Source organism: Gracilinanus agilis, chromosome 6 (genome assembly GCF_016433145.1).
Source record: "Gracilinanus agilis isolate LMUSP501 chromosome 6, AgileGrace, whole genome shotgun sequence".
Lineage (NCBI taxonomy): Eukaryota > Metazoa > Chordata > Mammalia > Didelphimorphia > Didelphidae > Gracilinanus > Gracilinanus agilis.
Window position 1 is genome coordinate 191,753,001 of NC_058135.1, and position 18,831 is coordinate 191,771,831.

Sequence of the window (18,831 nt, forward strand, 5' to 3'; positions counted from 1 at the left end):
GGATTTAATATCATCATTGCAGAAAACACTTAAATTTCCATCTCCAATGTTGTGGTCTCATCTAACCAACACAATTCCAATAGAACATTTCTACTCAGATATGCTTACAAAATCTCAAACTCAACATGTCTCAAAAATGGAACAGATGACCTTTCTTCCAAAATCTATCTTCTATAAGAGAAGCCTTGCATAGAGGGGTTTGGGGAATGTTACAGACAGAGAGAGATTTGAATGATAGGAGTGGCAGTTGGAAGGAACAAAGGCCCCTCTCTGTGCAAGGTTTCTCTTACACCTTCTGACTTTTTAAAATTTCTATAGGACTACCATTTATCCTGTCTCCAATATTTGAAACTTTTGGAATATTTTTGATGCTATGCTTTCCCTTATCTCTGATATCTAATTGGTTGCTAAATTTCTCTTGATACCAAGTGTCTCCTAAATACATTCCTTTTATCTTATTCTTACAGTTTTTACAATGTGTCAGGCATTAGGCTAAGTCATAGGTATACAAAGAAAGGCAAAAAAAAAAAATTCCCAATTCTAGAAGAACTTGTGTCTAACGGGGAAGATAACATGCAAAAATCTATGTTCTTGACATATATGTATAGTGTACATGAAAGATAATTTCAGATAGAAAGAAGAGAGGAGAAAGAATGACCAGAAAAGATCTCCTACAGAAGACATCTGAACTAAGTCTTGAATGGAAGCCAGGGAATACAGGAAATAGAGATAGGGAGGGAGAGTTTTCAAGGAATGTAAGAGTCAATGCAAAGGCCTTTGTTCACACTATTCCCAATGTTTGGAATACTTGTCATCAATGCCTACTGAATTCCCACAGTCCCATCAAGACCAATTCAAATGATGCCTTTCTCAAATAAAATCTTTTCTCTTCCTCTTTCTCTCAACTCCACCATACTTGCTAATGACTTCTCCAAAGAAGTCAAAGTACTATTATTCTGTTTTGCAATTTTCTATAGCATTCATCATATACTATCAAAGTATCATGTTAACCCTTTACTAGAATGTAAGCTTTATAAAAAAAGGGAACTATGTATTATACTAATGGCTAGCATAAAGCTCTGCATAGCAAACACTACATATGTACTTGTTGGCTGAATAAATTATAATATTTGTTGAATGAATAAAGGCTGGGAAAAGACCACTGGATTTGAAAATTTTGATATTCCATTGTCATTAACTAACCATAGTCAAGTGCTTCCTTTTGCCTCAATTTCTTTATCAATAAAATAAAAAAGTTTGTTAGGATCAGTATTTAAAAAAAAAAAAAAAAAAAAAAACAACTAATTTGGCTATGTTGGCCAAATTAAATATGTTTCCTTTTTATAGGGGATGACTCCTTGTAACAGAATGATGACAGGGAACTAAGAATGTTACTATAATGAAAGACAGGAAGACATATGATATCTACATATTATTCTGCTGAAGGCCAACACAGCAAGACAATAATCATTACATAAGGAATCAACTAATTTTCTCTTTAAAAAAATAAGGTCTAAAACAAAGAAACAGGAAGATTTTCAGAACTCTAGTTATTTGTGTATTGTTAATATATTTTTAAATCTACACCTCACAAACTGATTTACATGAAACTTTGAAATATTTTTCACAAAGAATACACTTATAATTGAATGGGAACTCTGACCCATACTATCTGGTCTTTTTATATTTGTGCATCTTAACAGACCATTTTTTTAAAATGTCAATCGACTGTGACTTTTTACTGAAAACATAAATTTTCTTGATATTTTATGGTTTGTGTATTAAATGATATGTAAAATGTTACCCCAGATCAAATATCTAGCAAAAGTAATTTATTAGCTATCAAAATTATCCAAAGGTTGATTAAACTTTACCGATTATTCATGTTCTTTGCTTATATTTACCTAGGGAGATAACACATATTTGTCCTCATTTGCAAGTCTTTTAAAATTATATCATTTTTGTTGATAGGTATATGTGAAAATTGAATTAGAACTGGATTCAACCACTTTTAATTTCTTTGAAATGTATTCAGATATATTTAGTATTTTAAAACTACAAAGTTTTAAATGCAAGAGAACTTGTGAAGAAATATTGTGAATCATATCTGCAAAGCCAAGAATCATATCCTAACTCTAAAATTTTTTTAAATTTTACCACAAATAAAATTTCTCAAACTTCACAAAAAAGTGTTGCTAAAAACAACACAGCCTGATAGCATAATACAGTTAAAATATGGTCTTCTCCACAAATATATTTAGTCCTAATACATTTCAAATATTTTAAAACTTAAAAGTTGTTTAAAGTAAAATTTTATATTTTTAACTTAATATTAAAAGATTAATTTATGGCTGAAAATATTCCAATTCATTTTCCCTCTTACTCTATTATTAGCTATACAGTTTCCAGTTGATTTATAAATCCATTAGTTCATAAAATGAATCTGTCAGATGCCTTAAAAATTTACCTTCTTTTTTCTACAGTCTGACAGAGAGAAACAGACATTTAATTATCACTCTAACCTAGAAATAACAATGTGAAGCTATAATTCTATAGATAGCTACAACAAACTCAAAAGTATATAAATGCCATCATATAAATTTAAACTAGCCTATATTTCACTGTAATGTACTTCATGCTCCTAAGAAACAAAGACTTAATTTTTATCTTATAGTTAAAATGCTACAGTTTCTATTAACTCAGTCACGATAGCTGGGGAAAGCTACAATTATTGCAATCTTTTTTACAAAATCATTATCATAGCATTCTGTCTCTAATTAGTTCTTCTTACCTGTAAATGGCATTGAAATAATAATATATCCTGCAATCCATTAGTATCTGGAATTATCGCCTAAGAAGCCTTTAAATGCAATGGAAAGAGCACAATGGATTTATGTATGCTCCTATGCTCAGAACACTATGCATCTTGACCCTGTGGAAGAAGTTGTACACACACAGAACAAGTACTTCCTCTTAATTTCTGGTGAAGGTGCAATATTGTTTCCCTCACACTATATGTATTTATTCCTATGTTCACCAACCTGTTAAGGAAGTATAACCACAAATGTATTGAGGACAAATAAGAATAAAGTTATCAAAACACCACCATCTAAACACCTTTCTGGCTAAAAATACTCTGGGTAAAAAAAAAAAAAAAAAAAAAAAAAATCAAACAAGGAAAAAATAACTATTACTAAAAAAGAGGTTAAAATTACTACTAAACATAAGAAATTTCTGATTTAATTGGTAATAAAACTCATCTATATGTTCACTAGTACAAAAATGTTAATAAAAAAGTTTTGAGATTGTCTGAATTCTTCAGTTATTTGTTATTAGAAATTAAAATAAAATCTTGCTCAACATTTGGGGGAGAAAAGGGGTATAAAAAAACTACCTCTGATTCCAAATTTTTTAAAAATTATCAAACTGGAGACAATCTAGTTATTGGCAGACAGGTTTATAAAGTTCAGAAGTCAGAAAGGGTTGATTGGGTTTTTTTTTTATTTCATGAAACTTTATGTTTTCTTTTTTAAATTGAGTAATTTTCCCCCTAAATTTAAGTGAGAATCATTACCAGGATGGATACCATAGTCTTGAGAAGAATAAATAAGTTTTATAAGTACATTCCCTATGTTCTATAATTTTTTCCTAATAAATTAATTCTAATTCCATAAATATATTTTCTACATAACAATTACTATATTTGGAAGAAAAAAATCTGCAATAAAGAATGAAGTGAATTTACACTAGTATTTTTTTGGACAATTCAATCTATAGCATCTACGGTAACAGACTTAAAAGTTGGAAACAAAGTCAGGAGCAGTGATGTTTTGAGCAACAGATTCATTCCTGAAAACCTACAAGAAAATTACTTTTTTTAATGGAATAATATAAAATAATACCACCATAAAAATTGTAAATATTATATATCTATATCTATATAGATATAAAGGAAATGTTATACTCATGTGACCCTTAGGATAACTTTGCAAGGATGCCAGGATAAGTGTTATCATCCCCTTTTTGCAGATATGGAAAATCATTATTATCACAATTATATAATTTGCTAAAGGTCACACAACTACTAAGTGGCAAAAACGAGTAATCAACTCTAAGTCACACTGCCTATTATTTTACAGGCACCAAAGTATTAAAAGTAATACCATGGAGAATTCCTTAGTAAAGTGAATCAACAGCTATTTTAAATAAAACCCCTTGTCTGTTGGCATATGGAAATTTGAACTAATTCTTTCAATGCCTGCATATTTCTATCTGGGTTTTGGAAAAGGTATGGATACTTATATTTTTTCCCCAATTATCTGTTCCTTGGTGATATCACTGGTTAGAGTTCATTTTTTTACTTTATGTTGTCCTTAGACCCAAAATTAGCTTGACTACTAAATTTTATCACTGCCCTTTTACTGTCAAGTCTGCTGTTCTTCCTACATCCTTACTATCAAAAGTCATCTAAAACTTGGTCAGCTCTTTTGTCAGGTCTATCCATCCACCTTTTCAATACATGAACATATCCAAATATGTAAGAAGGGCCCTCCACTCTTTAAAACCATCCAATAGTTTCCTATTTCTCTTCACAGCTCAAACTTTTCAGTCCTAGCCTCTTACATCCCCGTCCTTCTCAACCATATCCACATGATGAAAGCTAAAACTAATGAAAATTTTCAGAATTATTATATTTACTAGCTTATGGAAGAAGAAGAAGAAGAAGAAGAAAAATGTTGGCCAAGTATCAAAGTCATTTAATTGAGCAAAATTAGCCTTGATAGATGATGCTTATTTTTAATTCTAAGGGTTAAAAACATGACAAGTACTACACAAACTACCACTAAAACCATGTCACTTCATTATGGAAACTAGGACATAGAATCATTCAGCCTCATAATCATTGTTTGCCTCAGTCAGAAAGTGACTCATAGTCACTTTTAATTTATCTTTAACATTAATATCAAAATCAAATCCAGTGACAAGAGTTTACTAAAGAAGAGGCACTGTGGTATAGTGGGAAAAGCTTTGTAAGAAAGCTTAGACTCTTATCATCAGTGCTACCATTAATTCAGTGTATGGTTTTTCTTGGGGAGAGGAGGATAGATCATGTCACCATTTGGGCCTCAGTTTCCTCACCTGTAAACCTAAGAGTAGAAAGTCCAACCCCACATTTTACACATGAAAAATTGAGGTCCAAGAAATTAAGTGTGCAAGACCACACAGTAAAGACAGGATTTGAACCCAAATCCCCTGATTCCAAATGCAAAGTTCTTGTCACTTCACTATGCTATCTTCAAGATTCCTTTCTGTTTTTAAATTATATGGGTTATATAAATTAAATTTAAATTAAATTAAGTCCTGAAATATCACATATTTCAGTATATTAGCACTAAAGGGCTACTTGCTCATCACTTCACAGTTTTACTGGGTGGGACCCAAGTAGAAAACAGTAACAGCAATCATGAATGAGTTCTTTAAAAGAGAATACATACTGAAGAGAGTGATGACCTCAAACACACAACTGGAAACTTCTACAAAACAACAGCACTAGACAAACTAAAATACAACAATCAGAAACAAGTATTTCACCACCAAGTCTGAAGTAGACCAGAAAGCCTAAGTGAGAAAAACTTTAAATTAGATCTGGAATTTATAAATTGTAGTTGTTATTACATATGTCGCATAATACTATTTTCCTCACCCTTGCTACCTCAAGGCAGTAATAGGAGAATAAAATTAGCTACAGGAAATGATCAATATAAATGGTAAATGTTTGTTAAAAGTATTAAAATGTTCATTGCCCCATATGCACTAGATGGATAAGCCATTATCTTTTCCATCTGATTTTACATTTGGAACAGTTAAGATAAGACAATACAGATGAATGAGTTGGGTCCAGAGCAAAACAGAAAGAGAGGGAACCTTTAAGATATTATTTTTTGTTGTTGTTGGTGTTGTTCAGTTGTTTCAGTAATGTCCAACTCTTTGTGACTACTTTTGGGTTTTTCTAGACAAAGATACTGTTTGTAATGATTTGCTATTTTCTTCTCCTCATTTTACAGATGAGGAAACTGAAGCAAACAAGTGTTAAATGCAGGGTGACACAGTTACTAACTGTCTGAAACCAGATTTGAACTCAGTAAAATGAGTCTTCCTTACTCAAAGCCTGTACAAGACTCTAGGCCTGGCACTCTACCATACTGCATAGCTGCCTCAGGAAATTGTAAAGTTCCTTTACTGGCCAGACTTTGCAAGAAACAAAGGACTTAACTTGTTAATGCCAACATTATACTAGTTTTCCTATAAGACAAAGGGCTTATCTTGTTAATGCCAATATTATACTAGTTTACTAGAATGAGAAGATAAAATTCTCCATAGAATTAAAAGTGAGTATCACACAGAAGTCAATCAAAAGAGGAATGAAAGGTACAATCCAGGTGCATTCCAGTTAAGGAGGAACCTTGAAGAAGAAAAAATGTCATTAGGGAAACAGAATAGGAAACAAAGATGCGCTGGTCGCCTTGCTAAGCAAAAGATGACATGTTGTAAAGAGAAAACAAGAAAGATCTCCAAAGATGGAAGTGATCTGTATTACTGGGGGATGTGATCTGTATCACTGGGAGGAACGTCCAAAGCAGAAAGTTTAATTGTCCATTTAAATACTATGACCTAAGAATGCATTACTGAGTTATGAATAATGTATGGCTAAATACACTGAATGTCTAAGGCTTCTATGCTACTAAGGGCTCTGTGAAATTGAAAAAAGTTATCTCTTTCTTCAAAGGGAATAACAGAATCCAAAATTTGGGAGTGGAGGGAACGATGGCTATTTATCTTAATCCATATCCCAAAGGAATCCCCACCATAACACATCCCACAAGTTATCATCCAGCCTCTGCTTCAAATCTTCCATGGAGAGGGAGCCCACACCACTTGTGGACAGCTCTAATTGTTAGAAAGTTTTTTCCTGAAATCAAGTCTAAATTTTCTCTTTGCAACTTCTGTTCACTGTTCCTGATTCTGTCCTCTGAGGCGCTAATGAACAAATCTTAATCCTTCTACCATAATACAGCCCTTCATATACTTGAAATACAGCTATTATCCTCCAAGTCTAATTTCTTCTAGGCTAAACATGCCTAACTCCTTCAATGAAACCTCCTATGGCATGAATTCAAGACCCTTCATCACACAAGTTACCATCCCCTCTAAGAGGCTTTCTAATTTAATCAACACCCTTCTTAAACATTCATGCCCAGAACTGAACCCAATAATTTAGATGAAGTCTAAAGAGCAGAGAGTACTAAGGGATTATCACAGTTCTGGCCCTGGAAACTATGTCCTTCTTGCTGCAACTTAAGACTGAATTAGCTTTTTCCTGCTACTAATATGCTGAGCTTGCATTAATACCTTGCCCTTCCATACTATTGGCTATCTATGCCTCCTCCATATTATATTTGTGGAGTTGATTTTTCTGTACCTGATTGCAAGACTCTGTTTATCCCTGTTGAATTTTATCTTACTAAATTCAATCCAAAACTGAAGCCTGTGAAGATTGTTTTGGATCAAGAAAAAGGAGATGGAGTATTGAGTTCAAAGACCTGCAAATAAATCAGTGTGGCTAGATTGTAGAGTATATGAAAGAAAAGAACATGTAAGAAGGCTGGAAAGTTGGGAAGGGGATAGGTTATAAAGAACTTTAAATGTCAAAGACAGAAATTTATATTTGATTCTAGGGTCAATAAGGAGTCATGGGAGCTAAGTGAGCAAGGGAGGGACATATAGTCAAACCTACATTTTAGAAAAATCATCTTGCCAGCTAAGTGGAGAAAACCGGATCTGGAAGAGGACTTAAGACAGGGAGAAGGCAATTGCAGTAGTCCTCCAAGAGAAAAATGATGAGGGCCTGAACTAATTTAATGACTGAATGAATGGAGAGATGGGGACATATGAGAGGTTTTGAAGATAGGAATGTCAAAGAATTAGCAACAAAGTAGCACTATCTCACCTCTGCTATGATCTTGAACTGTGACAAAATATACAAACTTTCTTTCCCCATTACCTTTTTTACCTTACAAAACAAGTAACTAAATTTAAATACACTTTAAGGAAAATTGTAAAAAACAAAGATTTCCTCAAATTTCTGTTAAGCTTTTCTTTACTTTTCTTTTGGTAAGAAAAACTTCCCTTGCTACTCAATTCTTCTTGAACTTAACATTGCTTTACACTGTTTGTTGTATTTTATACTCAAAGAGGATCAAAATAATATCATAATGTTGGGGTCAATGCACAGTGTGTTGGTCTATGGCTGATCAGACCAATATGAGCTCAGAGGATCTAACATAGATTGGGCACAAACCGTCCATATGAACTTTTGGGATGGAGATATCTCTAAATTTGCACATATCACATTTCTTTTGAGCCACTGCAACTCTGCTTTGCTCAGAGAGCACAGTACCTTCTTTGATGTAGATCCATCAGGCAGGATCGTCCTGTGCCAGTGTCTCCCATGTCTCATAATCGGTACTAAAGTTCTTCAAAAAGACCTTTATATTGTCCTTATATTGCTTCTTCTGACCTCCCTGTGAGCTCCTGCCTTGTGTGAGTTCTCCAAAAAAAATAGCCTTTTAGGTAAACATACATTTGGCATTTGTACAACATGGCCTCCAAGTTATACTCTCTGCAGTAGAGTTTAAATACTTGGCAGTTCAGTTTGAGAAAAGACCTTTGTATCCAGTACTTTATCAGGTGACCTGCAAAATGTTCCTAAGAGAATTCAAATGGAAGTGATTCAGTTTCCTGGCATGGCACTATTATACTACCTAGGTTTCATAGGCATACACAATCAGGTCGGCACAACAGCTCTGTAGACCTTCAGTTTTGTAGGCACTTCTCTCTCACACTTTCCTTCTGAGGCATCCAAACATCAAACTAGTTATGACAATGCTTGGGTCAACCTCATTATCTATGTGTACATCCCTTGAAAGTATATTACCATGGCAAGTGAACTTAACTACAGCATTCAAAATTTCTCCACTCGCTGTAACTGGTGGTTCAATGTATGGATGGTGTGGTGCTGGCTGATGAAAACCTGTTTTCTTGCCTCAATTGTCAGGTCCAAACTGGCACAAGTGGCAGAGAATCAATCCTTGTTCTGTTAAGTCCTGGTCTCAGAGACTGCGCTGAAATTGACTGTGCACTCAAACAGAAAGTCATGCACTTTCTCTCCCTCAACTTTAATCTTGGCTTATAGTTTTTTCAAGTTAAATAATTTACTGTGAGTATGGTAGTTGACTTTGATGTCATTTTTGTCCTCGTTGAAGGCATCTGACAATGTTGCTGAAAATATCATACTAAAAAGGATGAGAGCAAGCACACAGCTCTGCTTCACTCCACTGGTGATTGGGGAAGTGTGAGAGTGCTGTCCATTATCCAGAACCCATGAAAATACATCATCATGGAGCTGTGTATAATACTGATTAATTTCTCCAGGCAACCAAATTTTGCCATGATCTTCCACAAACCCTCACGACTGACAATATCAAAGGCCTTGGTCAGATCGATAAATATTGTGTACAGACCTCTGTTCTCCTGCCAATGCTTCACAAATAGAATAGACAAAAGATATATATAGATACACAGTTATAAAGGTCAAATACACCTTCGGCATAAATGGAAAAAACATTTTTTCTTCCACATTTCAGAACATTATATTGCAATGTGTCTCTGTTCTAAGTGCCCAAAGTGGGAAAACAATAACCAGCACCATAAATCAGTCCAATCCATGGACCTTGTAGCTTCTGAAATGCCATGAAATTGGTCAATATATAATATGCCATTATTTCATAGACCCAATGTGCTAAAAAAGAGGACAGACAAGGAGCCTACTATCTCCATCCCCCACCTTTTCCTTCAGATTCTGCTTCAAACCTTCCGGAAAAAAAACCCCTAAATCGAAACTTAATATAATATATTAAGACTAAAAAACAGTATGTCTAAAAACTGAATAAACTATATACTTGAGTTAATACAACACTAAATTGTTTATCTTGAGTCCTTCCTAATCTTGTCTGCTCCATTTTTCTAGTTTTCTATTTTTTAAAACCAATACAAAACCATCTTAATTATTAGTGATTTTTAAAATAACTTTAAAAAGTGCTTTTCCTACATCATTCTTACTTTTTATTCATTGTTTTCCTTAACTCCTCCAAATGGACTTTATTGCTTTGTCTAATTTTATAGAAAATTCCATTAGGAATAACTGCAACAAATATTGTCATTTTTCTTTTATTCGCACATCTGAGCCATGAGTATAAAATATCTCTCCATTTAAATTATTCTTTATTACTTTAAAGAATGCTTTCTAATTTTATCTATAGAGATCTTAAGGATACCTTATTAGACCGACTAGTATGCCTTTTGTAGTTATCTTGAGTAGGACTTCCCTTTCTCTTTTATTTCCTCCAAAGTTTTGTTACTGCTCTATAGAAATGCTGATAACTTTTCCAGGCTTACCACAGAAATTAATCCCACTTTACTCTTCACCTATGAACTGGTCACAGTACATCTCAACATCCTTTCTATATTTTCCCTTTCCTTTCCATTTTCACATAACATTATACTATTTTACCTCCCCCAACTCTCCCAGGCACAAATTCCATTTCCATGGGCTATTAATTCAACTTTTTCATCTTCTCTTCACAAAATTCTTTTTAAGTTCCCCTGAAATCTTTAGCCTTTTTAGGTCCTTTTTGATACTTTTTTGTTCTTTTATCTTTCATTTCTGGCTTTCTTTTTAAATAATAGTCTATAAACATGAAAGAATTCTAGGCTTTTCTTGATAGTTGTACTTATTTTATTTTTCTCATGTTTTTATTCACTGGGGTCATTTTTAGGTTGAATATCCTGCTCATTTCCTCTTTATTGCTGTGGCAAAAAATTTCAAAAATGCTACGCCTGTTAAAGGTTCGTTTTTTTGTTTTTTTTTAAACTAATGATCAGACTTGGCTTTGCAGGATCTATTATTTTGAGTTATAGTCTAAGCTCCTTTGCTTTAGGGCAGTGATGGGCAAACTACAGCCCAGGGGTCAGATTTGGGGGGGGGGGAGCCTCGAAATGTTCTATCTGCAGGGGGACATTATTCCTAATCTGACAAATACAATGAGTAGGATACAATACAATGAAATTTCAAAAGAGTTGCCTTAGAAACAATGACAGATGAGCTTTTCCTTTCCTTTGGCCCCCTCTTTAAAAAGTTTGCCCATCATTCTTTAGGGAATATACAATTCCATTCCTTCTCCAATTTCTCATAACTGAGAAGTATTCCTGGATTCTCTGAATAGTCATTCCTTTATATCTGAAGGTCTTCTTCCTGGCTACTGAAATTACCAAGTTTAACCTCTATGTCCACTAATAGTTTTGGGAAGAGGCTTTTTGTTTTGTTTTGTTTTTGTGGTAGCAATATGTAAATTTGATTTTCCAGTGTTTACTGACTGTATTCAAGTTTGGGGTGGTTTAGCTTGTCTACAGTTTTCTTCTTTTCCCTCAGTTTGATACTCATGTATTCTTAAATTTATGACATTCTTCTAGGAAAACTATCACATTTAAATTATATCATCTTTAAGATAAATTTTTTAGTTTTTATAGAATTCATGTGCTCTCTTAATATAACTGCTTTTTACTTCTGCCAAATTTTCATCTACTTCTGCATTATTATATAATGGGAATTTACTCTTCATGAACTTCTGGTTCTTCAGAAAATTTTTTTTATTTTACCTTCTTAATAATTCTTTGCTCTTGTTTGAAATTGTGTACTAAAAGCTCTAATTTACATTCAAATTTCATCACTAATATCAACTTTTATCTGTTTTCTCTTTTAAACCATAGACTTTTGCTTGCTCTTATACCATGATCTCTAGGGTGTTGAGGCTCTGCAAATTCTTTCACTGAGGAATTTCTGTTTATTTTCCTTCAAAACAATACTCTTTCAACATAATCTGGCTGCTCTTAGGTTTTTTTTTTTCTTTTCATCCCTATCTTTATGAGTCTCTCTGTTATTCTATTGGCTTGAACTTTTTCCCTCAAACTTTTGGTCTTTCATTCTCCAGTATTCCCAAGTCACTTATTCTAAGTTTCCTTCCACACTTTTTGGCTACTTATCCTTCTACTGTTTCAATGATTCCCCTGGAGGATAGACATTCTTAGCTTCTGTAGGTTGGGAGGTTGGTTCTAGTTCCTGCCCAACTGAAGTGAGGAAGAGAAGAAAAGATGGAGTAAGAGACAGTTTTGGCCCCATTGGCTTCCAATCTTCTTGCCTTGTTGAAGTACAAGAGCTTTTTCTCTTCTAGTAATCTTCATAGTTGATTGAGCAGAATTACCATGTTGGAAGGGGAGAAAAAGGGGTGGATAGGAATCTACCCAGTAGATTTAAGAGTGGGGGGAGGGAGAAATTATATGCTGAATGAAGTTACTAAACTAGGTTTTTACCTTGTGCAGTGCACTTCTGTCTTTATATGTAGGACATTCTACTTTTGTTACTCTTCTGGCACATAATTCCTTATCTTAAGATTATCTTGAAAACAACCATTATACTACTTTGCCTAACATATGAGCATCATGTGATTTACTTCACAACACAAATGTTCTTAAAAGGAACAAAATTTTAAACTCTAAAAATATGATAAAAGTATTTTTCTAACTCTTCCAATATAAAAAGAAATTCAAAATTAATTCTCAATGAACCACACCAAATGGCAGATTTACTTATTATTATTTATTTTGTTATACATTTATTCATTGACTGGTGTCAGTAAATTAACATGATCAATTTTCCCATTCTCCTATAGTAAGGTGCCAGGAAACATTTGTTACAATGATTGTTATGCCAAATAAAACCAAGAGTTAAGGAAAAGACCTACAATTATTTCCAGTGTTGTAGTCTTTATTTTTAATCTTTTTATCCCCAACATAAATAGCATGTAATTCAGGAAGACCTGGATGTGAATTCAGCCTGACAAATTCTAGCTGGGTGACCCTAAACATGTCACTATACCCCTTTGAACTTCAGTTTCCTCATTTATAAAATGAATGTTCTTCTTTAAAAAAAAAAATTCTCAGAAGAAAATGGAAGGAAGTGGAATATATAAAGGTAATAAACTTTTTTGTTAATAAAGTATTATGAATTGTAGACCAATGATTCACACTCAATCTTTTTATATTCCATGTATTTTGGAAATGTTCTTTTTTGTGATTATATTAAAGTTTGGAATACATACACACATGCATGCACACATGCACACAAACAGTAAATAATCTAGATTATATCCAATTTGAGAAACCCTAAGGAAATGGCATTAGCAGACAGTTAATCTAAATATGAACCTTCAGGTTTGGGTAAGGGTCCTTCAGTAAAGAGACCTAAAAAGCTCCACTATATTGGACCTGGAGCTTTTCTGGACCCCTTAGAAGCCCCTATAAGTGCTCTGATAGTGCCTAAGTCAATATCTGTAAATCTAGAAATGGGTTAATATTGGCATCTAGGGGGGTGACAGAAAAGGTGAACATGAAAAACTGCCATTTGCTTTATTTAAGTCTTTGCTTTCTCAAAACCTTCACTCACTTTTCCTTCAAAATAGGCACATAATTATACAGAAAAGTGATGGCAAAATCTTTTAGAGACTGAGTGTCCAAACTACAACCCTCACACCACATGTGAGTCCCCCACCTTACCCCAAACAGGAGAGGGAGGAAGCACTCCCATTGGGATGCTGGACAGAAGGGTGGATCACATGAGAAATGTCCTTAGGCGCATATGGAGAGGGGGAGGAGAGAAGTCCCTTCTAGTACATGTGCCATAGGTTGACCAACATGGATAAAGAAGGTACCAATAATGACAGACTCAACAAGCAAGCAAAATGTTTCTCTCTTGGTTACACTACCCTGTTCAGTCATCTTCATATCTGCACAAACAAAAAAAATTTCCAGATGCTTATGACACAATTTGGTACCTGTATGAAGGTTTTATCTAGAAATGCATGCAACAGGTGTGTGTGTTTAGGGGGAGAGGGAGGAGGAGGGGGAAAAGGGGGGAGAGAGAGAGAGAGAGAGAGAAGTTTTAATCATACATTAGAGAACTACATCCAAATAAAAATGGGTATGGTCATCAACTTCAAACATTTTAGGTATGAAACAGAATCATAATAGATTTAGCACCATATGAGGCACATAAAAAAGTGGCATATGATAGCAATAGTTAGTGAAAGGAATCAAGCAAATAAAGGGAAATGATGAGACTAAAAAGATCAATTAGAAGGATTGGTTTATAAGATGGTTTAGGCACCAAGAGGCTGATAACCAATCCTTAGGTTTGGACAAAAGGTCCAGCAATCAGAGTTAAGGTATCAAGAGTCAAGAAGCTGATACAGGAAAAAAAGTATTCCCATTATAGGACAGAAAAACATAATGATGTAAAATATTCTTTTTCTTGGCTAATAGGGACCCTGATATGACAGAAGTCATCACTGTTAAAGTATATACAAATTTCCAATAATGCTGCCATTGCTTAAAAATTTCTTTCATTTTCCCTTTTTTCAATTTTTTAATTATATACTTAATAACTACCACCACAAACAAAAAACGTAAACAAATACATAAAAAAATTATGTGCAAAAACACCAACTCTACATTGTTTACAATTTGATTATGTGTCTGATTGTAGAAGAGAGTGTTAATAAGCCACCCCACAGTACAAAGAAGTACAAGGTCAAGGAGACCAACAATCCCTGTGGGTTTGGTTAAGGATCTATGCCAAGGCAAAGGGCTTGTTCCAGGGATTTGGGGAAGCAATTGTTTGGCAAACCCAGACACTGAACTTTCCTGTCCCCAAGTCATTTAAGTACCTCTGTTTGGCTTTCATTTTGGCTCCCCTATCCCTGTGAAAAAAAATCAGACCATGGAATCATATTTCCCTTTTACCTCAGACTTTTGTCCCCTTTTTCTCTTTTATAGTACAGCAATTTCCTGTAGTCATGGCTGATGATGGACAAGTGCAATATTGCTGCAATTGTCCTGTATGTTTGAAGGACATAAGTTACCTCAAGTGGCTCTTGCTGGTAAATCAAGAATCAGCTGCAATTTTAATTTTTACTCATACTTTTTATACACATAGGATTTTGATATACACACATACATATACATATATATATATGTAATTTTTTAATCTAATATTTTTTTCTCTCTCTTCTGTTCAGTTTTTTTTTTTTTTGAGAATTGATTCATTTACCTCCTAATTTAACCATGCATACCAGGGCAATTCTAGTGTTGGTCAACACACCCCTGAGGCAGGGATTGTATATTTATCCTATAATCCAAAATTTAAGATTGTTTAAAGAAATTTTAGGAAAAGAAAATCACAGACACCCTGGCCTAGAAAAGTGGATAATCTGGAGAAAATGTTGTAAGGATGTTTGCAGAAATCACTCACTACATCAAGAGATCCAAAGTGAATTTTTGGATATAATGAACTGAACTGAAGGAGGTTAAACCTACCATTTATTCTGACTATAAACTCTTATGCCAAAGGAGAGTGCCCCCCGATTGGCTTTTTTTTGTCAGTGTGCCTATCAATCTTTCTTTTTCTTTCCCTCTTATTCCCCAAATTATTTTAATTCTCTCTATGTAAGATACAATATTTTATACCCCCTAGTGATAGAATCTTAAGTGTATAGACTCCACATGTGGAATGATTCACTGGGGAGACCCACATGTTAATCTCCTGAAAAAAACAATTAAGGAGATTTAACATGATGGTATCCCAAAGAATTGGGGGGGGGGGGGTGAAGGGGAGGAGGATGTTTGATGGAAAACATTGAGGGGATTTAGGTCAGGATAGAATGGCAGCTTTGGTGTGAGAGTCAGTGCGCAGGGGAAAAAGTTTGATAAACTGAGGCAAGAGCAGATTTTTGGGGACATCTCTTGCATATTTGGGTGCTGGCTGGACTCCATGTTAGTGTGGCTAGGCGGGGTCCACATGGTAAACTAAATAGAACAGCAAAAAAAGTATTACTCTCTCTTTTTCCATTCTTTTCCACTACTCCTTTCTGATTAAATAAAATTATTAAATTTATTGCCAGTTTCATAATTTTTCCCCTTAAACAATTAAAAATAAGACATCTGCTTTTGAGTTCCCTTTGGATGTGTTTTACTTGGATACTTTTTTCTCTTGATTTTGTGGCTTTAAAAAAAAGTAATCATAGTATGTATTAGACTTATTTTCTTCTCACATTTTCATATATTTCTTATTTTCTTTAATTTCCAATATTTGTCTAATAACATACAATCTATTACACTCAAATATTATAATCTTTTCAGCCACTGCTCTTAATCACTGTGTGTGTTATTTCCAATTATTTTTTATAGATCATGGGACCAAAACCCCTTTCCTCTTCCCTAATCCCAATAGATACCAATAAGCACTCTTTCCCCTGTACCTGCTGGAACTCTAGAACAAAGCAGTTGTTCCACTCCACAGGGCACTTTACTTTACTTTACTTTACTTCCCATGCTGTGACCCAATAAATCCATGAAGGATTAATGTTCTAATCCTATACTACCTGTAGCATGTTAGGAACCATACAATCATGGGAACCAGCTATTTATTTCCCACCCAGAAACAGCCAATAAAACCTAAGATTACCTAAGCTCTGCACACCTAACTTTCCCAAACCCATAAAAACCCATGTATCCCTTATCTAATAGAAGCTCTTTGATTTTGAGTTTCTCCCCTCTATCTTTGCTGCACCTAATAAACTTTGCTGTATCGCCCTACTCTGGTCTCATAATGCCTCCTGCATCACACCCCTGTCAGCCAGATCTGACAATTCTGTCATTATAAACAAAGCTTCCATGAATATTTCTATATATACAGAGCTTTTTACCTTCTCAATAATGTCCTTAAGACCTAATCTTAATAATGCAATGGAATCTCTAGGTAAATGAACACAAAAAGCTTTGCAGCTCTTAATGTCTATATCCATGTTGTTTTCTATGAAACAATTGACAGTTGCTCTAGCAACGTAATAATATTAGGTCGCTTCTCCATATTCCTATTAGCATTTAATTTGATCAACTTAACCCATATGGTTCTAAGTTAACATATATTACCAGAGCCATGTTTAGCTTAGGCAGCAGAGACAAGCTGTTACCAGGACAATACTCTTTCCAAAATCAAGTCTTTGAAGTTTGGTTATACCCAGTGGAATTTATATTCTAAAGCCAGAATACTTCAGGAATGCAGTATTACCCTCCATATTATGAGGAATGAAAAAGTAAGACTTCTGAAGAATATTTATACTGTCTAAACCATTGTTGTCTCACCAGAAACTATGTTTGGATTGTATGCTAGGCTTAGATCTACTACTAGCCTTATGCAGGAATCTGAGGGATCTCTAAATATCTCTTATTTAACTTATCTAAGGTTCTATTCATCTCCTTAACTTCTTTCTTATTTTATTGATTAGATTTATTAGTTCTGAGAAGGGAAAATTAAAGTTCTCCCATTATTATTATGTTATTATTTCTATGTATATCTCATTTAGTCTTTCCATTAAAAATCTGCATGTTACACCTCTTAGGTCATATAGGTCCAATATTGATGGTTTCATTATCCATACTACCCCTATCTCCAACATATTACCTGTTCATCCCTTTTAATTATATATCCATGTTAGCCCCAATTCTGTCAGAGATCATAACTACTACCCCTGCTTTCTCTGGATCCACTACTCAAAATTTTCAATTCCTTTTCTGAAATTTTGCTTTTAGAGGCTGAAGCATTTTTTCTTGAATATAATCAATGATGGCAAATATTCACTTATATAAATATATATATATATATATATATACACACACAAAGTCAACATAAACACACACACAGATATATACATACATATATATATATATATGAGTATGTATATTTAACACACTGGTATGTTTAATTTTAAACATCTATCATATTGTAGAAATACTACGCCTCCTACTACTTTTGCTCTTGAACTATGGGATAAAAACTAAAAAGACCCAGGAATTTACCCAAATTAAAGTAGAACTTATTGAAAAATAATTCTACATATTTGTACTGTTCGGAGCAACATTCAATGGTGATAGATATGGCTTCAAAAGAAAACAAATACTGTGAAATGACAAGTTGATGGAGTAGAAGTGAGGTATAACACTCATCAAAAAGGAAAAAAAGAAGTATAAGATGGTAAAAGGCTAGAAAGAAAGATTCAAGGGGAAACTAGGTTGCTCAGTAGGTATCAGGTCTTGGGAGATGGGAGGTCCTGGTTTCAAATCTGGTCCCAGACACTTCCTAGCTGTGTGACCCTGAACAAGTCACTTAACCTCAATTACCTAGCCCTAACCATTCTTCTGCCTTGAACCAATACTTAGTATTAATTCTAAGACAGAGGGTATGGGTTTAAAAAAAAAACAGAAAAGAAGGAGTGCTTCATGATTCAAGTAGTAGGATGATATTTAGAGGAAAGACAATGGGAGGGGAGAAAAAAGTCACAATCTAAGAAATCTGAAGAAAATCTGAACCAATTTCCTTCTCTCCTAATCTATATTGCATGACCATTTCCTCTGTCAAAGCCATACCCACCCAAAGTATCATAAGCTACTATCAGCATGATAGAGAACTCACAACTCATCTTCCAATTCTATTTTATTTGCTATACTTCTAAAGTTGTAATGCCAATAGTATCTCTATTTTAAAATTTGAAACAGAAACTATGCATATTTAATTCAGATTCTTAAGAGCACCTGACTCAGAAA

At 34.0% G+C, this 18,831-nt stretch overlaps 1 protein-coding gene across 2 annotated transcripts in view; it reads right to left on the reverse strand.

The window, feature by feature from the left end:
• RBPJ (recombination signal binding protein for immunoglobulin kappa J region) overlaps nt 1–18,831 on the reverse strand; it is a 130,921-nt gene that overhangs the window by 60,035 nt on the left and 52,055 nt on the right. The gene's annotated exons all lie outside the window — the stretch shown is intronic.